The sequence below is a fragment of the Carassius carassius genome, chromosome 2 (assembly GCF_963082965.1).
Source record: "Carassius carassius chromosome 2, fCarCar2.1, whole genome shotgun sequence".
NCBI classification, from domain to species: Eukaryota; Metazoa; Chordata; class Actinopteri; order Cypriniformes; family Cyprinidae; genus Carassius; species Carassius carassius.
Genome location: NC_081756.1, coordinates 8,455,892 through 8,467,999, shown reverse-complemented (window position 1 = coordinate 8,467,999; position 12,108 = coordinate 8,455,892). Strand labels below are relative to the sequence as shown.

The 12,108-nt window shown below is 40.9% G+C and overlaps 1 protein-coding gene across 2 annotated transcripts in view; it reads right to left on the bottom strand.

Annotated features, from left to right (window-relative positions):
• LOC132101487 (synaptotagmin-7-like) overlaps positions 1–12,108 on the bottom strand; it is a 125,535-nt gene that overhangs the window by 84,295 nt on the left and 29,132 nt on the right. The window lies entirely within an intron of this gene.

Here is a 12,108-nt window from a genome sequence, read left to right as displayed (position 1 = left end):
CTTTCTCAGGCAAGTATATCCTAAAAACATGCACACAAAAAAAGATCCTGAAGAAACATGTTTAAAACAATGAAAAAAACGAAATTAGAAATAAATAAATCATATAACAAATCCGTCAAATAATTGCTTACGAGTGTTAATGCTCTCAAATGTTTTATAATGATTTATAATAAAATAATATAAAACTTAAATGAAATAAAAAAAATTAAATAGTATGAGTGAGGTACTACATCATGAAGAAACATGCTCTAATATGTAAAATAAATATGAAAATAGTGTATGCGTGATGAAGAAACATGCTCCCCCCCCCCCCCCCCCTCTCTCTCTCTCTCTCTATATATATATATATATATATATATATATATAATAAAATAGCATTTAAGTGAGTCTCAAATAAAATTTTAAAGAAATATGCTCTATAATAAAATAATAAAACAAATAAAATTAAATGTTGTATGAGTGATGAGGCCTCAAGTACAAAATCCTGAAGCATGCTTAATAAAATAATACAATTAAAAACTAACATATGAATGATGAAGTAGATAATGAAGAAACATAACTTAAAAAAAAACATAATAATTAAATATTGCATTAATGATGAAAGTCTCATATACAAAATCCTGAATACACATATTTAATAATAAAATAATTTAAGTATAAAAACTAAAATAATAATAATAAAAATAATAATAACCATAAAATGTATGTAAGTGATAAATGTGATCCTGGACCACAAAACTAGTCATAAGGGTCAATGTCCCCAAATTGAGATTTATACATCATATACTAAATAAGCTTTCTATTGATGTGTGGTTTCTTAGGATCGGACAATATTTGGCTGAGCTACAACTATTTGAAAATCTGGAATCTGAGGATGCAAAAACTAAATCTAAATACTAAGAAAATCACCTTTAAAGTTGTCCAAATGAAGTTCTTAGCAATGCATTTTATTAATCAAAAATGAAGTTTTGATATATTTTTGGTAGGAAATTTAAAAAATATCTTCATGGAACATGATCTTTACTTAACTTTTATTGTGTGTTTTTTATGGCTTTTGCTAAAAATATACCCAAGCGACTAGTTTTATGGTCCAGGATCACAAATACCTTAAATACAACTCCTAAAAAAATATGGTTTATAATAAAATAAAAATAATCTATGCTTATAAATGTTCATTAGGCATGGGGGAACAACTAATTCATTATTTGGTTAAGCTGACCTGTACTTTACTGCTCCATTCGCATTTTTTTATTAGGTAAAGAAACATTTTTTGAAGGACAGAAATTGATTTCTCTGGTGCAGTAGTGAAGTGAGAAGGGGGCGGTGAAATAAAACGCAGACAGCTGCTCAGAAAAGTGAGATGTGCAAAACGGAGAGCAGCCGTATAATCCACAGTCACAGCACATACGTGAGACTTTTAGAGCCGAGGAGATTTAGGCAGAAGGTGAGGAGATGTGGTGTTGAAGACCAGCAAAACGGAAAAGCTCTGAAAGAACGCCATCGCCTCTTTCTTATTGCCTTTTGAAACTGGTGTTTAGAAGCACAGTTGAAAAGTTTGGAAGAGTAATACTTTAGATCAAAAAAGTGAGAAAAAATCTGACAGTAATCTGGTAACTGAGAGGGCGAGGAAAAGCGGAAATAATATATATTGCGGAACAAAAAGAAAGAAAGAAAAAGAGCCGTGGAGGTTCTGTCAGAAAGAGGGCAGAAGGGAGCAGGATAAATGATTTTATAATGCCTCTAAGAAATATAAAAATAAGGAAAATTACAGTGAGAGGAGAAAGAGGAGATGAATGTGTGCGAGAAAGAGTGTGTGCTGAGGTTATCTTTTTATTTAATGGTATCAGATTATTAGTCTTGGACGTCTGACTAACAGTATAAAGTCTGATTCACATCCCAGCTAAGAACTGCCTACTTAAACTAGAACTTAAACTATTAACTAACGTTAACAAAGATTAATAAATACAGTAATAAATGTGTTGTTCATATTAATTAATGAATTAACTAACATTAACTAATGGACCATTATTCTAAAGTGTTACCTTTTTTCTCGTTTTTCCAGTAAAAACTTCTCAACAGCCTTATACAAGTTACATTTAGAGGTTAAACTGTGTAAAATAACAAACTTAAGGTAAGATTTAAGATTTACTTTCTTAAAACAAGTCTCAATATCTCATAAATAGCTACTTTATAAAATTGTAAAATTTTAATTTTAAAGGTATTTTTCTTTGAAATGAAGAAACATGCTTAAAAAAATACAATTTTATTTATTTAATAATTATTTATTTAAATATGTATTTAAAGCTTTACAAAAAGAATAAAACAAAAAGGAAAGAAAAAGGAAAAAATATATATATATGAGCAATGAAGGTCTAGTACAAAATCCTGAAGAAACATGGTTTATAAAAGAATAGAAAGTATAAACATAAAATAAATAAAAAATAAAAACCAGCATATGAAAAATAAAATAAAATAAAAAATGTGTATTAGTGATAAAGGTCTTAAATGAAATCCTACAGAAAAATGCTTTAAAATACTAATCAAAAATATGATTTGCAGTGCAATGAGCACTTTTCTTATTGTATTAATTAATTCATTAATTCATTCATTCATTTACTGACTTGGGAAGCATTTTATCTGAAATGGATCACACCACAATGAAAAACCTGTATGGGGAAATATATTATTCATTATTTTTCAATAATCGTGTGACATTGAAAGAAAACATTGGGTGATAAACACAGATATATGTATTAGTGATCGGAGTGAATTTCAGCTTCATTCCTCATTCACCTGTGGATATCTTCATTTGTGTTGGTAGCACACATTGTACTGTGAGAGACAAGAAGCCCCTTCTGGTCTAAAGTGTCTCTGAGGGGTGATATCTGAAAATCACTCTCCATTGACTGCACCATTAGCAACTTTATCTAGCATTTCAGGCCTTTCAGAAGCAGTAACAATGAGAGGGAAGAAAGGAAGCAATATGGAGAAGATGAGAGAATAAGATCAGAAAATGACCCAAGACAGATTTGAGTGATTACTCTGAAAGGGCAAAGTTCAGAGCTGAAAAACTGGCTCCTGTTTCATTAATAAGTGTGAATTTGAAGTAAATCGGTCACACTGTACAAGAAGTCGAACTGGAATTACAAGAAAAGGAATATAGACAAATAAACACAAACATTTTTCAGAGTTTTTCAAAACTTTCAAACAAGGCTTTTTAAATCGCTTTCTGTTAAAATTTGTATTTCTGGTTAGAAATCAGAGTTAGGGGCCATTCACACAGAACAAATCTTTGCATCTTTGCATATCTAAGGGAGTGCTTAGAAAAAAAAGAAAAAGAAAAAAAAGCACTGCCCAGAACACCAATCACATAAAACAGTTGCCATGCCAATTTGCTAACAAAGACCCGCAAAGCTTGCCCCGCCTCCGGGGTTTTCTGATCGGTCCACTGTTTTGAAACTGACACTGATAAACAACACTGCATGTAAAAGTTAAAATTCTTTTAAAGGGAACATCAGATGCAAAATTCACTTTTAAATGTTGTTTGTATATAAATATGTCTTAGCAGTTTGTGGACACAACCACCCTACAGTGATAAAAAAACATTCATCACTGCTTTTTTGTCACGGTTGGTAAACCGTGATCTCTGGGTTTTGCACTTTGTGGTGAAGTCTGTGTGTTTTGCGTCTGCACTGATTAGTTTGTGGGCGTCTCTGTTAATTGTCATCAGCAGCAGCTGTCACTCATTACACTCTTCCTATATATTGGTTTGTCTCACGTCTTGTGTTTGTGAGAACGTTGTTTAATGTCGGAACCTCTGTCTTTTGCTTTGGTGTTGTTTGCGTTGGATGTCCGTGTCTTCCCCGGAACCTCATCCACTCTCCGCACTTTCACCAGCATCAAGACTTACCTTCGGCTCTATTCCCCGCAGTTCCTGTGCCATCCTCTCCTGCTGCCTTCTCACTGTCACCATCCGGATTCCTCACCGCCTCACCGCCATCTTGGATTGTCGTCTTCCCTGCATTGTTTTTGTACTCTTGTTTGTTTGTTTTATTATCATTAAATTGTTGACTAGCACTTGTTTCCAGCCCCTCCTTCACTCAGTCATCACAGAACATTCTCACCACCATGGAAGCAGCGAGCACCAACACTCTTACAGACTTTTTGCACCACAGTGTTAAACGCATGGATCAGCAGCAGGAGAGCATCTCTAACACCGGACGCGCTATCCAAGCGCTGGTGGCACAGGTGTCCGAGCTCACCCAGCAGATCCATCAGCTCACTTCTTCCACTGCGCCTATCGCACCGCCTGCGCTGCCCGTCCCCCGGGAGACCCCCCCGGGATCACTTCCGGCCAAAGCCGCGATTTCCGGCGCCAGAAAACTACTACGGTGAGCCAGCTTTCTGCAGAACTTTTCTAACTAAATGTTCTATGCACTTCGCCTTGCAGCCCCGCACCTTCGCTACCGAGGAATCTAAGGTGGCATTCACGCTCACTCTACTGTCGGGCAAGGCCGCCATATGGAGGGCGGTGATGTGGGAGAATCAACATCCGTGTTGCGCCTCGTTCCACACCCTCTCGGAGGAGATGAGAAGGGTATTCGATCGAGCCGCGGCCGGCAGGGAGGCCGCTCACCAGCTCTCAGACCTTCATCAGGGAACATCTTCAGTCACGGATTACTCCATTCAGTTCCGTACCCTGGCGGCCGCGTGCCAGTGGAACGAGGCAGCGCAGTGGGATCGATTCCTGCATGGGCTATCCGACCGTGTTCAAAAGGAGATCTACCTGCTCGAGCTTCCACCCACACTTAATGGTCATATCGACTTGGCCTTACGAGTTGATGCACGGATTAATCGCCTGGGTCGTCAGACCAGTCCTAAGAGCCATACCATCTCTCCGGACAGGGGGCGCTAGAGTCGAGAGAATGCGGTCGGTCCCGTCGACGACCACGAACCCATGCAGGTGGGTAGAGCTCGGCTGTCCCGGAGGGAGAGAGAACGGCGGAGGTCCCAAGGACTATGTCTATACTGTGGAGGCTCAGGACATACCATCTTCTCCTGCCCGGTAAAAGAGCCAGCCCGGTAGTAAACTTGAGTTTACTATCGGGTGGGATTTCCGCTGGGAAGTCCTCAACAACATCATCGACTCTCCTTCCGGTGAAACTGCGGTGGGAGAATCACACTCACGACTGTCACGCCCTTCTGGACTCTGGAGCCGAAGGTAATTTCATCGACTCACTCCTTGCACATCACCTGAACATTCCTGTCCTGCCTGTGTCTCTTCCCATCCATGTCACCGCACTCAACGGCCAGGAACTGCCTCACGTCACACACTACACTGAACCCATCACACTGCTTACCTCTGGCAATCATCGTGAAACCATATCCTTTTTCCTCATGGACTCCCCTGTAGCTCCCATTGTGTTAGGTAACCCCTGGTTAATTAAACATAATCCACGAGTGGAGTGGAGTTCCAACACAGTCACATTGTGGAGTGAAAGTTGTCATGAGTCTTGTCTGGTTTCTGCTTGTCCTGTTGTCCCTGTTTCTGTCTTTCAGAAGGAGAACATGGTATTGCCAAATGTGCCCACAGAGTATCTGGACCTGACGGAGGTGTTCAGTTAGTCCCGTGCTGCTTCTCTCCCTCCACATCGTCCCTACGACTGTGCCATAGATTTAGTGCCAGGTAAGTCTCCACCCAAAAGGCAAGTTATACTCTCTTTCTATTCCTGAGAGGGAGGCCATGGAGAAATACATTTCTGATTCCTTAGCATCTGGGTTCATCCGTCCTTCCTCTTCTCCAGCGGGGGTGGGATTCTTTTTTGTGGGTAAGAAGGATGGTTCTCTGCGACCTTGTATTGATTACTGAGAGCGGAACAACATTACGATAAAGAACACTTATCCATTACCACTCATGTCTACAGCTTTCGAGAGGTTACAGGGAGCATCCATATTCACAAAATTGGATTTACGTAATGCTTATCATTTGGTCCGCATCAGGAAGGGGGATGAATGGAAAACCGCCTTTAATACCCCCAGAGGGCACTTTGAATACTTGGTGATGCCGTTCGGGCTCTCCAACTCGCCAGGGGTTTTCCAAGCACTCGTTAATGACGTGTTGAGAGATATGGTAGATCAGTTTATATATGTTTACCTGGATGACATACTGATTTTTTCTTCATCTCTCCAGGAACACGTTCAACATGTCAGACGAGTGCTCCAGAGGTAACTTGAGAATGGGCTTTTGTCAAGGCGGAGAAATGCGTATTCCATGCACAGTCTGTTCCCTTCCTAGGGTATATTGTCTTGCCCGAAGGAATACGTATGGACCCTGACAAGGTTAAGGCTGTGATAGATTGGCCATCTCCAGATTCCCGTAAGGCCCTACAGCGGTTTCTGGGGTTCGCCAATTTCTATCGGCGTTTCATTCGCAATTTCAGCCAACTAGCCTCACCTCTGACAGCCTTGACCTCTCCCAGTACTCCGTTCAGGTGGTCGGACGCAGCAGAGACTGCGTTCACTAACCTCAAAAGCCGATTCGTTTCGGCTCCCATCCTTGTGGCCCCTGATCCCACATGGCAGTTCGTGGTGGAGGTCAACGCGTCAGAGGTGGGGGTATGAGCAGTGTTGTCCCAACGTGCTGTTTCGGACGATAAGGTACATCCTTGCGCGTTTTTTTACCATCAATTATCTCCTGCTGAACGCAATTATGACATTGGTAACAGAGAGATGTTGGCCGTCAAATTAGCTTTAGAGGAGTGGCGTCACTGGCTGGAAGGCTCAGGGGTACCTTTCACTGTTTAGACCGATCATAAGAATTTAGAGTACATTAGAACTGCCAAAAGACTCAATTCCAGGCAGGCTCGGTGGGCACTTTTTTTCGGTCGCTTTGATTTTACTTTATCGTACCGCCCGATTCTTTATCACATCTTTTTGATCCCTCTGCCCGCCCGGTGACTCCCGAGTGTATTTTACATGAGAAATTAGTGGTCTCAGCACTCGTATGGGAGGTCGAGTCGAAGGTCAAGACGGCCTTACAAGGGGTAACACCTCTGCCCAGTTGTCCACCGAACCATTTATTTGTGCCGGAGGAATTAAGGTCTGAAGTCGTCCAGTGGGGTTATTGTTCTAACGTGGCTTGTCACCCAGGGATAAGTCGAACTAATGGGTTGGTTAAACAACGATTCTGGTGGCCACGTATGGCTCGTGACGTCCGCAATTTTGTATTGGCTTGCTCAGTTTGCTCCAGTGGTAAGTCATCTAACCAACCTTCTGATGGGCTCCTTCAACCGCTGTCTGTCCCTTCGAGACCCTGGTCCCACATCGCACTAGATTTTGTTACCGCCCTCCCGCCCTCTAATGGCATGACGGTCGTTTTGACCGTAGTGGACCAGTTCTCAAAGGCAGCACATTTCATTCCCTTGCCCAAATTACCAACAGCCAAGGAGACAGCGGTCACTGTCCTAGATCACGTCTTTCAGCTTCATGGCCTCCCAAGAGACGTGGTTTCTGACAGGGGATCTCAATTTATATCCAAATTTTGGAAAGAGTTTTGTAAATTGCTAGGAGCGTCAGTTAGCTTGTCTTCGGGTTATCATCCCCAAAGTAACGGACAATCTGAGCGAGCCAACCAAGATTTAGAGAGGACGTTGAGATGTTTGGTCTCCAAGAATCCCTCTTCCTGAAGTCAACAACTCTCTATGGTGGAGTACGCTCACAATCCGTTACCAGTGTCAGCTACGGGCCTTTCTCCGTTTCAGTGCAGTTTAGGTTACCAGCCACCAGTCTTTCCCAGTTTGGAATCTGAAGTCGCGGCCCCCTCCGCTCACGCGTTTGTCCAGAGGTGCCACCACACCTGGACCAGAGCCCGCGAGACTCTGCTCCAGATGAGGGAGCGCACTAAGGCCAAGGCCGATCGCCACCGGTCAAAGCCTCCCGTTTACGTCGTGGGTCAAAAAGTGTGGCTTTCTACCAGTAACATTCCTCTGCGTTCTGTACCTAATAATTTAGCTCCCAAATTTATTGGCCCGTTTACTATTACCAAGATCATTAGTCCGGTGACAGTCCACCTCAAACTACCTCCAGCGTACAGGAGGATACACCCCGTCTTTCATGTGTCCAAAATTAAACCCGTGTTTTATGCACGTATTAATCCGCCTACTCCGGTTCCCCCGCCGCCGCGTCTCGTAGATGGGGAACCGACTTATTCGGTTAATCGTATTCTGGACTCGAGACGGAGGGGATTCCAGTACCTGGTGGACTGGGAAGGTTATGGTCCGGAGGAGAGGAGTTGGGTACCTGCTAGGGACATATTGGATCACTCCCTTATTGATGACTACAATCAGCAGGTAGGCCCTTCTGGGAACTCCAAGAGGAGTTCTTAGAGGGGGGGGGGTACTGTCACCGGTTGGTAAACCGTGATCTCTGGGTTTTGCACTTTGTGGTGAAGTCTGTGTGTTTCGCGTCTGCACTGATTAGTTTGTGGGCGTCTCCGTTAATTGTCATCAGCAGCAGCTGTCACTCATTACACTCTCCCTATATATTGGTTTGTCTCACGTCTTGTGTTTGTGAGAACGTTGTTTAATGTCGGAACCTCTGTCTTTTGCTTCTGTGTAGTTTGCGTTGGATGTCCGTGTCTTCCCCCGGAACCTCATCCACTCTCCGCACTTTCACCAGCATCAAGACTTACCTTCGGCTCTATTCCCCGCAGTTCCTGTGCCATCCTCTCCTGCTGCCTTCTCACCGTCACCATCCGGATTCCTCACCGCCTCACCGCCATCTTGGATTGTCATCTTCCCTGCATTGTTTTTGTACTCTTGTTTGTTTGTTTTATTATCATGAAATTGTTGACTCGCACTTGTTTCCAGCCCCTCCTTCACTCAGTCGTCACATTTTTTTAATCCACAAAAAACCCAAACAGTTTCAATTATCAAGCCATTTAGATTTTTTTTAGCAGTATGACATCATACTGATCAGGCCCCGCCCATGGTCCCTTACGGACTGTCCCGTATTAGCATATTTCCACCCTCAGTTAGTAGTATGCTGTTTGCCATTTTCACCACGTTTGAGCATCTGTAGTCTCGTAACCAAATGGATGTCAAAGTAAACATAAGAGTCTTTTCCCCCGACATCAGAGCCACAAAAACACTTTTTGATGGTAATAACCCCAGAATACACAAAAAATGGAGGAGGGGGAGGGGTGAGTAGTAAATCATTATATTAATTAAAGAGACATGCACCGGAGCAGGATCTGTAAACAAAAAGGGTGTTGTTTTACATGATAATTAAGGAATTTGAACCCGAAGTATGTAACAGACATTTCAAGAAGACCCTAAAGAATCTTACCAACTTGTGGATAATGGGCATCCGAAATCCTCTTTAACTTGACAAGGTGTCTTATAAATGCGATGCTCATGTACGAGACACAAGTGTCTACAGTCATGCGTGTCCATAAAAAAACAATGGAAAAGTAGCGCATTGGAATGGAAAGCATGTTCTGTGTGAACGCCCCTAACACTGCCTTTCAAGAGTTTGGCATCTGTAAGAGTCTTTGTTGTTTTTAAAATAATTTTTTTTTTTATTCTACTTTACAAATTCAAATGTACAAACTAAATGGGAAAATAAAGGTCATTCTCAATTAAGTTTTGAGTCCCGGTCTCTAATCTGTGTTTTGTGATCAGTGTCAAACAATTTGACACTACACGGTCGCCGTGATTTTGTCAAGTAAGACATGTTCCTGGATCAACATCTTTTGATGATCCTGGATCAACATTATTGTCCAAAAATATAAACTTAACCCAATCCTTACCCCTAAACCTAACCCTACCCATAATTTATTCCTAATAATCTGAGTATAGAAGCACCTAACCCTGATTGCAAGCCTAAAACAGATATTTCCTGAAAAGTTATATCTCAATCCTGATTGGTTGATTGAAATGTTGTTCCAGGAACATGCTGTACTTGGTGAAATCACGCTCGCCAACCCGACATATATGCCACAAGCCAATTAGTGCCTACATGAAAATCGCTCCTCACGTCTTGATAAAGTCTGTTATGAGACACTTCCCAAATGATAACATCCCTGTTGCCCGGTGCATTATGGGTCATGGCAACGTGTGACAAATCGGGCCATGCCATGTCTCATTGGACATTTCTCAAGCAGTGGCGGGAAAGATTCTGACAGGGCAGTGCCAAATAACTGACAAGATTATTTGTGGGTCAGATCCCAAGCAAAGCCATGAGAGCAGATCCTTCACTTGTGTGTGATGGGACGTCTGAACTGGCAAAATGGCACTGAGTGATAGACAGAGACGGATTTCAGCCGAACTTTCACAGCTGATGATGTACAGTCGACGCATGATTGTATACATAACGTGATTTAAAGGAATAGTTCACCCAAAAGTTTGTCTATCAGGATCTATCTAGTGCATCTCATTCACTCAGCCACACAAACTATTAGAATAACAAAGACCAATGATTTAAACTCATTAGGCCTCTGCAGTGTCTGCTGATAAACATTTACCCAATCTTACAATACTTGCTCATCCTGGATGACAAAAAAAAGCATTTCAGTTCCCTGTCGAGGAAAACCAATCGTCTAGACGCTTGTCTGAGAGCCCCCTATGGACGTCTTATTGAATATCTCAGATTAGTAGAGTGGAGAGTTCAGGTAATCAAACAAGAAGGTTCTTGGTATCGTTACAGAAAGAAAAGGCAGGGTTTCTTTTAAAAACGAGGAATTTAGGCAACTTCAAACAGTTTTGAATCTGATATTTTACGTACAGCTAGAGCTATCTGCCAGTTTCAAAGGATAGACTGAATATACTGAAAATGAGTTTAAACATCTTTATACACTGTAAAAAAAAAAATATATATATATTTTATGAAGATGTAAATAGCACAAAGATTATTAGAGTGTTTTACAACAAAATAGAATTTCATTTTTTTCTACTTTAGAATTTCATGTTTAATTCACTGTTAATTCACTGACACTTGCAGTGTCTTTTTAATCATTTTTTTTTAAATTTACTACCAATTTCTGATTGAATACTGTTACAAAGTAAATCCTACTCATTTTTTTCCAGCATATTGTATCATATCTATCTATCTATCTATCTTCACATGCAAAAGCCATTTCAGATAGTATTGTATCACTGTATCACACCATACTGTATTATATCCAAATGGCTTCACTTATTATTAATACAATGTATTACGATCTAATCAGCCTTCAAGTGCAGTGGTTGAAATGCATTAGTACATTCTAGAACAATGCTTTCAGATTGTGCACCGGTTTCAGGTCCACAGGGAAGCCATTAGTAAACCATGTATCAACAAATGATGTGAGTGCCCTTAAAGCAGCTAAATTGCAGCGAGAACTGGGACCTCTTTGATCTGATCAAAGAAAAAGTGCAGACTGCAGACAAAACAGGATAAAAGCCAGAGTGGGATACTTCTTTACCGGCTGCTAAAGATCAGGAAGAATCACAGGGCAAAGGACCAGGTCCAAAACACGAACCCTGAGCGCCAGGTCTCCAGCAACCTACTTACAGACGGGCCGGCAGAGACTGGAGCCCATTCGCAGCCCTTCATGTCTGCACAGCACGTCAAGAGGCTTATTTAGGCTAACTCTGGCCCGGCGCGCTCCCCAAAGATCCAGCTCACATCAACTCAGTGCCTATATGAGGAACTGCATTTCTTTTTCATTGGGAGATGGAAAAAAACTGGAGCAAATGAATGTTTGTTCATTCATATTAGACATTTTTTTACAAAAATGGATAGAAAAAAACTGGAGCAATCAATTTTTTTTGTGACTGTACAGCAGCCTTTTATTTTTACTATTTTATTTATTTACCCTTTATTTGACTTTATAATAATAGCAACGTTTATTGCATTTTTCATATTTATAATTATAATAATTTTATATGTAGTTTCAGTCATTTATATTTCCGTTTTAGCTATTTTAGCACATCAAATTATTTAAAATACAGAATTAATAAAATTATTTTAAATATATAAATTAATAAACTAAATGAAAATTAGAAACGTTGCTTTGGCAACCTCTTGGCAAATAAAATATTTCAGTTAACATTTATTTGATTACATGTA